The sequence below is a fragment of the Schistocerca nitens genome, chromosome 1, assembly GCF_023898315.1.
Source record: "Schistocerca nitens isolate TAMUIC-IGC-003100 chromosome 1, iqSchNite1.1, whole genome shotgun sequence".
Taxonomy (NCBI): Eukaryota; Metazoa; Arthropoda; class Insecta; order Orthoptera; family Acrididae; genus Schistocerca; species Schistocerca nitens.
This window is the reverse complement of record NC_064614.1, coordinates 890013203-890025087: the sequence shown is the minus strand read 5'-3', so window position 1 is coordinate 890025087 and position 11885 is coordinate 890013203. Positions and strand designations below refer to the sequence as shown.

The following is an 11885-nucleotide window of genomic DNA, read 5'->3' as shown; positions in this document are numbered from 1 at the left end:
AGATGGATTAATCAATAATCAAAAAGAAAACATCGATTGTAAGCGTCAATCGCGTTCTCTTTACGATGCATTTGCGCACTTTATGTCTGGAGTTTTATTTAAATTAGTGTATAAAACATGCTCTTTCATTATTTCCAGCATATTGATTGTCGCATTCCTTCTGTTGACTACACACAATTATCATTTGAGGACAGACTTACTTAAGTATATCTTGTGCGTCCACTGTGACACACTGTCATAATAATAACGTAAAATCTTTGAAAATCGTCGTATGGCGCGTATATGTTTGTTATGGAAAGGTGGTGAGGATTGTTTACATGGTTTTTGTGTTTAGTGACTCATCTGAATACTCAAGTAATAAATAGTAATATAAATACCATTGTGGGCAGTTGAAAGGTATCTAAATTTCGACGGCAGTCTCATGTTACAGCTTATCAACTGTTGTGATGCCGCGTAAATTGATATTCGAAATATTGTTTAACATGTAAGTCGGAGTAGTCTGACGAATGAGTAACTAATGTAAAGGCTTCAGCGAGAAAGAGAAATGTTTTTTACATTGGTAAAGTCATCGGTCCTTACATCACATTTTCTTTCTATGGTAGTCGAAGTACGCTGCTATTATAGTTGTCTTTAAAGTCATAATTGTTGCTGAATTAACGTTCAGTTTTAATACTCGTGTTTTCATCTACGTTGTATAAATTCCACATATGATATAAACGCACGCTTCTCCGGGTTTCCTGTTCGCAACTCCCTGCTGACTAGAACTGAAGTATAGGTTGTTGGTGTTGAGATTTAGGTGTATTTATTACATGTATTTCGATGTTTGGAAGCTAGTGGATCACACAGCCACCATGATCACGAACACTGTCATTGTGTTGGATAACATTTATTATTATTTTTTTTTTTTAAGCCCCACAAGGAAAAGGCATGTTAAAGCCTAGTAGGAGCAATTGTTTCACACTAACAGACATTTCGCAACCGTAACTGACATTTGTGGCATTTTAGATACGACAGTATGATAATTTTTCTGTCGTTAGCCATTACAGCAACACACACAATTCAATTAGTAATACAGTAGTACAATATGTTAGCTCCTGTCATTACAACTTTATATTAATAATAAATTCCTTTATATTGTAAGAGGGTGGGCAACTGACCAGCCATGTGGTGTTTAAATAGTTCTGCAGAAATATTTTCTACAGATTCAGAAATTGTTAAATAATATGTGCGCCATGATTTCATAGCTGTTAATTGATTTTGACAATCTGTGACATTATGTATAAATGTGTCCATAGCTTCTTTTGTTGTAACAGTGTGCGTTTTCTGCCTATTTAATTCTGGTAGTTTCTTCAACTTGTAAATTAGTGCATTGTTTACACCCAAGTTTGCTATCATGAGAATTTTTTATTTAGAAAACAAAGGTTTATAGAGTGCTTCATATGATGAGTCTGTAATTACCCTGAAGACTTAATTCACAATATTAAAATGTCATGCACACTGACCAGAATTTCCCCGTAAAGTAAATCCCAGGTCATCTAGATTTCCTTCTATACCGATTGTCATCTTTGTCCCTTAATAACACAATGAAAATGTAGGATCAGAAGTCATATGTGGTAAAAGAAAGAGAACGGAGCAGTGACAATATTTCTTTTGCATCTGTACTAGTTTATGGAACGTAGATTGTGTAGACACGCTGAACTGTAGTGTAACCCAAAGTCTACGATGAGTTGGTGGGTTGCAGTTCTATTGTGAGTTGATGAAGCTGACGGATGTGAACACAAAATCTTAGTTGTGGATACATACTGATTTGTAGTGTAGCCAGAGGTCTGGTTACTTTGTATAGTGACAGTTTGATCGGGAGTGGGTGAAGTGGTATTGAACACTTTAGTTAATCCAGTATTACATTATGATTCTCCCACCACTGAGTGTCAGTATGAAGAACTATCTGTGAGATGCCAGTCCATCCATATTATTCAACTCTTTTATATCCAACAGTTCAGACAATGAAATGCCAAAAGATGGATGGAACAATTGGGATGTGATTGGAGGCTCTGTGCAAGAACCTCCTATTATCCCCTCTTGCCTGTGTACATAAAGTTCCCTGTTGGCACTGCCCAAGGTGCATACCCAATCCTGCGATTCAGATAGGCTTCTTCTATGGACGTAAGTAACATGCTGACCCTGCCATTCTCAGACATCTGTTGTGTTCGGTCCTCCACAACTAGCCTATTACACTTTGACATGCATCTACACAGATGCATTGAAAATCAAGAATAGTGTTCTTTATGAGTTTACTTACACTCACAAGGAGCATGGGATCTGCACACACTGGACTTGTTTTCAGGAGGATGACTGTTCCAATTCCCATGCAGCCAACCATATTTAGTTTTTTTCTGTCATTTTCCAAAATCATTCCAGGAAGTTGTTTTTTTTTTTTTTTTAATGGCACAATTAATTTTCTTCCCCCTCCTTTTCAGTCACAGCTTGTGCTCCATCTCTAAAGACTGTTCAGTTGAAGGGGCATTAAACTTTAATCTACCTTCTTTGGACTCTGTAATGCATTGAAACTCTTGCAAAAAAGGTTTTCCTGGTTTGTAGTGACTCCGTGAGGTGCTTACAAGGCATAACACAGGGCTATGCTACAAACTTTTGGATTGCTAACATCCAAGACCTATTAGCTGACCTCCACAGCTACGGACCTACCATCGGGATGCCAGTCCGCATGAGTATTCCAGCAGATGAACTCAGTGACAAACTAGGTAAAGAACAACCACAGGAGACAAACTTGAACGGGGAGCACTGGGCATAGGCATATGATTGCAACTGTGACATCAAATTATGAAAATGTGAGGTATGGATTGGCAGGCTGCTACAATTCCTAAGCGGAGGGCAATTGAGGGGACCACCAAGGCATGGCATACTTTACTTAAAGCTTCTTCCAAAGATGTTATCATACTGTGCGAACTACGCATCATTACACCGGTCTTACTTGTTCTTTTTGCAAAAGATATGGATGAAGGTCATATGCTTTCTGAGGCAAAGCAAATTTCATAACAAAATTTAATGCAACCCAATATTTGGTGGATATGGGGTGGGGGTGGGAGAAATGCCTTTCACTGCGTCATCTGTCCAGAGTGGCCTCAAGCTACTTTTTCCATCTGTCATCCTTTCTTAAATTTTTGTGGGCCTGTTTTATTTATCTAACTGCTAAGATAATTAGCATTCTAATCCATGCAGAATCCATTTTCTTTACCTCATTTTAGTTGTGCTAACTATGATGAACCTTATTGTTGTGCCTCAGTGACCAGTTTTTAGCAGCCTGGCTTTTATCTCACTTTTAACTATTCGACAAAATTAGTGTCATGCTCATTTTCAACCTTAAAAAAATTGCAGACTGTGAAGCTGACGGTCCTTCTTCTCTCATTTCAGATCTTTTATGTGAATTTCCAGTGAAATGAGGGACTGATAAAAAAGATATTTAGGCCCTTTAAACCCATCATCATCCAGTAATACCATATAATGTTATGCTTTGTGAAAAAATCCAAACTAGAATTTCAGATAGGGCCTACACAATTCCGAAGTTGGCTTAATGGACAAATTAATCTAGACAAATTACCACTAATATATTTTATTTGGTAACCTGGGATAATTTATCATATAATTATATTCCCAAGAACTTAGCACAACTAGGATCATTTGAGGGAAGCTTGCCCTTTAAAATTCAAATCACTGCCTGAGTGTTGTGTTCATTCCATTAGATACTTAGCAAGTGTAGTTTCAACACTGGTTGTAAAGGTACTGAGATCATTACGATCATTATGAAAAGTTGTGTTGTTTGGGTATAGTAGTGTCTTGGATCTAATAAACGAGGGAAGCTCATTAATTATTTCAGGACCACAAAAGGGATCAGCACAGACCTCTGTGGACATACCTGCCTTAACTTGTAGTATACTGAACATTTCTCTGCCACAGAACAGTGGGTGTGCTTTATTTATCTAACTGCTGAGATAATTAGCATTGTAATCTATGCAGTCTCCATTTTCTGTACCTCATTTTGGGTTTTATCTCACTTTTAACCATTTGACAATCATCCTTTAAATGATAAAGTTGTTGTATGGACACTAGAGCTAGGCAGCCCTTAACTATGAAGAATTTAATAGTTAATCGCAAGATTTAATAATTGAGAGTAGCTTATTCTAGTCTAGTGTCAGAAAAGGCAACTTCAGAATCAAGAAGCATTTGTATTGTAAGTAAAGAATGTGAGAGTTTTACAGTGATTTATACTTCAACCACATTTTGTTTAAATTATCTACTGAAATACCACGCCTAGTGAACAAAGTAATCCATTGCTATACATTAGAAAACACAGCATCATATGTTTGCAGCATTTGCAATGCTTTTTGCTTTTGTTTGAGTATTTCAGCTGTAGATATCACTTGTGTGTGTTGATTACAGTATATTATGTGGATCTTATGGATGGTGGCTTGGATAATGTTTACTAGCTCTACATATTTTGAAATGTGTGATGCTGCCATTTGGCTTTGACCAGTAACATCACCAACACCACAATCTTTTTGTGATGAGAGGCTGAACTGTAACTTAGCCTGGAGGAGTAAGTTAGGTTGAAAGATGATAGTTTGTTGGTGGCTTGCAAAAACCTACAAATGTGCCACAGCAGAAAACTAGTTTTTTTAATGAATATTATGGTGACTGACTGATCTGTAGTGCAGATTGAGGCCAAGGTTAGTTTGGAAGGTGACAGCTCAATTGAGTTTGCGACTAATGCATTGCACAGTCGATAATTACATTAACATCCCTAATAAAAACTTTATTATCTGGTCCAATATTTTCATGTTGTAATATGATAGAAGGTGTTAATAAGAATATACACATTCAAAATCAACTGTACCTGTTGAAGTCTGGTCAATTTGTGGATTTTTGCTTTGCTAGTGTATTTATGTTGTTGGAGACATCATTTGGTTGTTGACTGAGGCCTGTGTTGCTGCTATGTTAATGGCACTTTCAGTTTTTGGTATAGTGTCATGTTGTTTACTGATCTCGAAATACCTTATGCTTCGAATTAAATACAATGTCTTGTCCCACAGTTAATAGGCATGGTGTTAAGTTCATTTTATATTGAGATAACTCTGTTAATAGTCTATATGGGTGAACTGGAGGTACGAGGACTTGTGTGATTCACGTATTTTTTATTTAAAGGGTACTAACAAAGTACGAAGTGCTGTGAATTAAACGTTTTCAGCAGCGATTTATTTGTACATGTAATGGTGTCTGTGGTGGTGTCTGTGTGTTACAGGCATTATTCAGATGTGATTACTTAGTAGATACAAGTCATGATGATTGCTTAGAAGATAAAATTCATGGCACATAAGATGCATTTTGTCACATTTATTCATAGTTACACTTTTGTCAGATATATGGAATTTAAGTAAAAGTTAACGTTATTCAGAGCTCCCCTTCCTTGTGTTTTTATTCTTGATGTATAAAATGAGCACAAAATATATACCAAAATACTTGTCGGAGATTTCCTTATGATATAATACAACACTTTTGATTTTACCATATAAAGCTTAATTACCTATGGAGGAAATTCTGGTTAATATGGTGTAAATGTTGTCAGCATTGAATTTTTTCCATTGGAATTGGTGAACTATTTCCAAAAAAGAGTGTGTACATATATAACGAAAATGGGTAGATAAAAAAAAAAATCTTCTAGCCAAGCAGCAGCAGCAGTAGAAAACACACACACACACACATGTGCGCGCGCACACAAAGGTTTAACTTTTAGAAGCTTTCGGAGCCAGTGGCTCCTTTTTGTAGCAGAAGAGTTGAAAGGGAAGGAAGAGGGGTGAAGGAAAAGGACTTGAGAGGTTTAGGGAAAGGGTTAGAGCTCAGAAAAGTCATCCAGAACCCTGGGTCAGGGGAGACTTACTGGATGGGATGAGAAGAAAAGACTGATTGTTGGTATCATCTGCCAAGCCAACTTCAGACATCAACAACATGCCAGACGTTTCTTCAAAAAACTATCTCACCTTCTCCTAAACTACCTCAACAGTACTGTTTCCCTACCTGCCCCTCTGCAGCTCTCCAAACAGCCACACCATGAACCACCACTTCTCTCCTACAAATTGAGCTTGGCCAACCACATTAAGATCCCACTGCATTCACCACTGCCGCCCAGACCAGTAATAACTCATAATCACAAGAACCAGTCACAACAGTACAATGTTCTCAGCCTCTCGTCTTGGCAGTCCCCAACAATCAGTCTTTCCTTCTTATCCTGTCTGGTAAGTCTTCCCTGACTTTGGGTTCTGGGTGACTTTTCTGAACTGTACCCATTTCCGTAAACCTTTCCAGTCTTTTTCTTTCACCCCTCTTCCTTCCCCATCAACTTTTATGTCAGAACAAGGAGCCATTGGCTCCAAAAGCTTGTAAAAGTTAAAGCTTTGTGTGTGTGTGTGTGTGTGTGTGTGTGTGTGTGTGTGTTCTCCTGCCACCGCTTGGTGAGTAGTTTTTTTTATCTTTCCATTTACATTATAGTGTCAGTAATTGAATAGTTTTGTTGTTATAACATTATAATGAATCATTTTAACTAAGGAGGATGATGAATGTAAACCTTGTCCCAGAGTTTGGAAAACTTGGTTACCGCAAGCTTTATTTCTTACATACTTGTTGGCTTTGTCAACCAGATTGTTACTCACAACTTAATCTGCACTACAGATCCACATATCATCACCAACAAAGTTCATGGGCAGAGGTTGGGGAAAGTGGCGACACATAAGCTTGAGATATGTCTATATATTATTATACTGAGTCTCTTAGCTTCTCCTCTTCTCCCCTCCACCCTCCCCCATTTTTCTTCTCCCATCTCATCTGCTGTCTTCCTCCCTCTTCCCTTATTCTACATCTACATGATTACTCTGCTATTCACAATAAAGTGCCTGACAGAGGGTTCAGTGAACCACTTTCAAGCTGTCTCTCTACCGTTCCACTCTCGAACGGCACGTGGGAAAAATGAGCACTTAAATTTTTCTCTGCGAGCCCTGATTTCTCTTATTTTACCGTGATGATTATTTCTCCATATGTAGGTGGGTGCCAACAGAATGTTTTTGCAATCGGAGGAGAAAACTGGTGATTGAAATTTCATAAGAAGATCCCGTCGCAATGAAAAATGCCTTTATTTTAATGATTGCCACTCCAATTCACATATCATGTGTGTGACACTATCTCCCCTATTTCGCAATACTTTGTACTTTTTCGATGTCATCCGTCAGTCCCACTTGATGCGGACCCCACACCGCACAGCAATACTTCGGAATAGGGTGGACAAGCATGGTGTAAGCAGTCCCTTTAGTAGACCAGTTGCACCTTCTAAGTGTTCTGCAAATGAATCACAGTCTTTGGTTTGCTCTACCCACAATATATTCTATGTGATCGTTCCAATTTAGGTTATTTGTAATTGTAATCCCTAAGTATGTAGTTGAATTTACAGCCTTCAGATTTGTGTGACCTATCGTGTAATCGAAATTTAGCTGATTTCCTTTAGTACTCGTGAATAACTTCACACTTTTCCTTATTCAGGGTCAATTGCCACTTTTTGCACCATACAGATTTCTTATCTAAATCATTTTGCAAGTCGTTTTGATCATCTGATGACTTTACAAGACGGTAAATGACAGCATCATCTGCAAACAATCTAAGACGGTTACTCAGATTGTCTTGTATGTTGTTAAAATAGATCAAGAACAACAGAGGGCCTATAACACTTCCTTGGGGAACACCGGATATTACTTCTGTTTTACTCAATGACTTTCTGTCTATTACTACGAACTGTGACCTTTCTGACAGAAAATCACAAATCCAGTCGCGCAACTTAGGCAATACTCCGTAGGAATGCAGTTTGGTTAGAAGACGCTTGTGAGGAACGTTGTCGAAAGCCTTCTGGAAATATAAAAATGTGGAATCAATTTGACATCCCCTGTCGATGGCACATATTACTTCATGAGTATGAAGAGCTAGTTGTGTTTCACAAGAGTGATATTTTCTGAAGCTGTGCTGACTATGTGTCAATAAATCGTTTTCTTCAAGGTACTTCATAATATTTGAATATAGTATATGTTCCAAAACCCTGCTGCAAATCGACGTTAGTGATATAGGCCTGTAATTCAGCGGATTAGTCCTACTTCCATTTTTGGGTATTGGTTTGACTTGAGCAATTTTCCAGTCTTCAGGTACGGATCTTTCCGTGAGCAAGTGGTTGTGTATAATTACTAAATATGGAGCTATTTTATCGACATATTCTGAGAGGAACCTGACTGGTATACAAACTGGACTGGAGGCCTTGCCTTTATTAAGTGATTTAAGCTGCTTCGTTACTCAGAGGTTATCTACTTCTATGTTTCTCATCTTGTATTCCTCAGTATAGTTGCTAGGAAGCATTACAATTGTAAAATACTTTATCAGAAAGAGCTTGTATGTATCCCAAATTGTCCATGATGTATTGCAGCTCCTTTAGAAGATAAGGAAGGAAGCTGAAGAATGAATGTCCCAATAACAACAAGTTCATTAGAGATGGAGATCAAACTGTGATGGACTGCAAAGATGGGGAAGGAATTTGGCTATGTTCTTTACTAAGGAATCATTTGTGTTCACATTAATTGATTGAAGGAAACCACAGAAAACTAAAATTTGAATGGCCAAATGGAGATTTGAATCCAGCTCTTCTGAAATCTTTTTGTTGTGCTAACCAGTCCATTCCGTTACTACGAAATGTGTACCTTGACCATTTAGTACAGAATGGAATGACTAACCAGTGAGGACCTTTCACACATCTTGATGATGAATTCCCGGGAAGATTTTTCACAGAAGATGAGACCTGAGTGTGTCGCCATCAAGACTAGGGACAAAGAATACCGCTGTAGCACATTTCTGTAATATACACGGCCCCCCATGAACCATGGACCTTGCCGTTGGTGGGGAGGCTTGCGTGCCTCAACGATAAAGATAGCCGTACCGCAGGTGCAACCACAACGGAGGGGTATCTGTTGAGAGGCCAGACAAACATGTGGTTCCTGAAGAGGGGCAGCAGCCTTTTCAGTAGTTGCAGGGGCAACAGTCTGGATGAATGACTGATCTGGCCTTGTAACACTAACCAAAATGGCCTTGCTGTTCTGGTACTGCGAACGGCTGAAAGCAAGGGGAAACTACAGCCATAATTTTTCCCGAGGGCATGCAGCTTTACTGTATGATTAAATGATGATGGCGTCCTCTTGGGTAAAATATTCTGGAGGTAAAATAGTCCCCCATTCGGATCTCCGGGCGGGGACTACTCAAGAGGACATCGTTGTCAGGAGAAAGAAAACTGGCATTCTACGGATCGTAGCGTGGAATGTCAGATCCCTTACTCGGGCAGGTAGGTTAAAAAATTTAAAAAGGGAAATGGATAGGTTAAAGTTAGATATAGTGGGAATTAGTGAAGTTCAGTGGCAGGAGGAACAAGGCTTTTGGTCAGGTGAATACAGGGTTATAAATACAAAATCAAATAGGGGTAATGCAGGAGTAGGTTTAATAATGAATAAAAAAATAGGAGTACGGGTAAGCTACTACAAACAGCATAGTGAACGCATTATTGTGGCCAAGATAGACACGAAGCCCACGCCTACTACAGTAGTACAAGTTTATATGCCAACTAGCTCTGCAGATGACAAAGAAATTGATGAAATGTATGATGAGATAAAAGAAATTATTTAGGTAGTGAAGGGAGACGAAAATTTAATAGTCATGGGTGACTGGAATTTGAGAGTAGGAAAAGGGAGAGAAGGAAACGTAGTAGGTGAATATGGATTGGGGCTAAGAAATGAAAGAGGAAGCCACCTGGTAGAATTTTGCGCAGAGCATAACTTAATCGTAGCTAACACGTGGTTCAAGAATCATAAAAGAAGATTGTGTACATGGAAGAATCCCAGAGATACTAAAAGGTATCACATGGATTATATAATGGTAAGACAGAGATTTAGGAACCAGGTCTTAAATTGTAATACATTTCCAGGGGCAGATGTGGACTCTGACCACAATCTATTGGTTATGAACTGTAGATTAAAACTGAAGAAGCTGCAAAAAGGTGGGAATTTAAGGTGATGGGACCTGGAAAAACTGATTAAACCAGAGGTTGTACAGAGTTTCAGGGAGAGCATAAGGGAACAATTGACAGGAATGGGGGAAGGAAATACAGTAGAAGAAGAATGGGTAGCTTTGAGGGATGAAATAGTGAAGGCAGCAGAGGATCAAATAGGCAAAAAGACGAGGGCTAATAGAAATCCTTGGGTGACAGAAGAAATATTGAATTTAATTGATGAAAGGAGAAAATAAAAAAAATGCAGTAAATGAAGCAGGCAAAAAGGAATACAAATGTCTCAAAAATGAGATCGACAGGAAGTGCAAAATGGGTAAGCAGAGATGGCTAGAGGACAAATGTAAGGATGTAGAGGCTTATCTCACTAGGGGTAAGATAGATACTGCCTACAGGAAAATTAAAGAGACCTTTGGAGAAAAGAGAACCACTTGTATGAATATCAAGAACTCAGATGGAAAACCAGTTCTAAGCAAAGAAGGGAAAGCAGAAAGGTGGAAGGAGTATATAGAGGGTCTATACAAGGGCGATATACTTGAGGACAATATTATGGAAATGGAAGAGGATGTAGGTGAAGATGAAATGGGAGATACGACACTGTGTGAATAGTTTGACAGAGCACTGAAAGACCTGAATCGAAACAAGGCCCCCGGAGTAGACAACATTCCATTAGAACTACTGACAGCATTGGGAGAGCCAGTCCTGACAAAACTCTACCATCTGGTGAGCAAGATGTATGAGACAGGCGAAATACCCTCAGACTTCAAGAAGAATATAATAATTCCAATCCCAAAGAAAGCAGGTGTTGACAGATGTGAAAATTACTGAACTATCAGTTTAATAAGTCACAGCTGCAAAGTACTAACGCGAATTCTTTACAGACGAATTGAAAAACTGATAGAAGCCGACCTCAGGGAAGATCAGTTTGGATTCTGTAGAAATGTTGGAACACGTGAGGCAATACTGACCTTACGACTTATCTTAGAAGAAAGATTAAAGAAAGGCAAACCTACGTTTCTAGCATTTGTAGACTTAGAGAAAGCTTTTGACAATGTTGACTGGAATACTCTCTTTCAAATTCTAAAGGTGGCAGGGGCAAAATACAGGGAGCGAAAGGCTATTTACAATTTGTACAGAAACCAGATGGCAGTTATAAGAGTCGAGGGACATGAAAGGGAAGCAGTGGTTGGGAAGGGAGTGAGACAGGGTTGTAGCCTATCCCCGATGTTATTCAATCTGTATATTGAGCAAGCAGTAAAGGAAACAAAAGAAAAATTTGGAGTAGGAATTAAAATCCATGGAGAAGAAATAAATCTTTGAGGTTCGCCGATGACATTGTAATTCTATCAGAGACAGCAAAGGACCTGGTAGAGCAGTTGAACGGAATGGACAGTGTCTTGAAAGGAGGATATAAGATGAACATTAACAAAAGCAAAACGAGGATAATGGAATGTAGTCGAATTAAGTCAGGCGATGCTGAGGGAATTAGATTAGGAAATGAGACACTTAAAGTAGTAAAGGAGTTTTGCTATTTGGGGAGCAAAATAACTGATGATGGTCGAAGTAGAGAGGATATAAAATGTAGACTGGCAATGGCAAGGAAAGCGTTTCTGAAGAAGAAAAATTTGTTAACATTGAGTATAGATTTAAATGTCAGGAAGTCGTTTTTGAATGTAGTTGTATGGAGTGTAGCCATGTATGGAAGTGAAACGGGGATGATAAATAGTTTAGACAAGAA

General features: G+C 38.6%; 1 protein-coding gene across 1 annotated transcript in view; it reads left to right on the top strand.

Moving 5' to 3' along the window:
* Positions 1–275: 275 nt before the first annotated feature.
* Positions 276–11885, top strand: part of LOC126191752 (uncharacterized) — a 102380-nt gene continuing 90770 nt past the window's right edge. Inside the window, exon 1 of the mRNA XM_049932549.1 lies at positions 276–302. The gene's annotated coding sequence lies outside the window, so the exon portion shown is untranslated. The remainder of the gene's footprint in view (positions 303–11885) is intronic.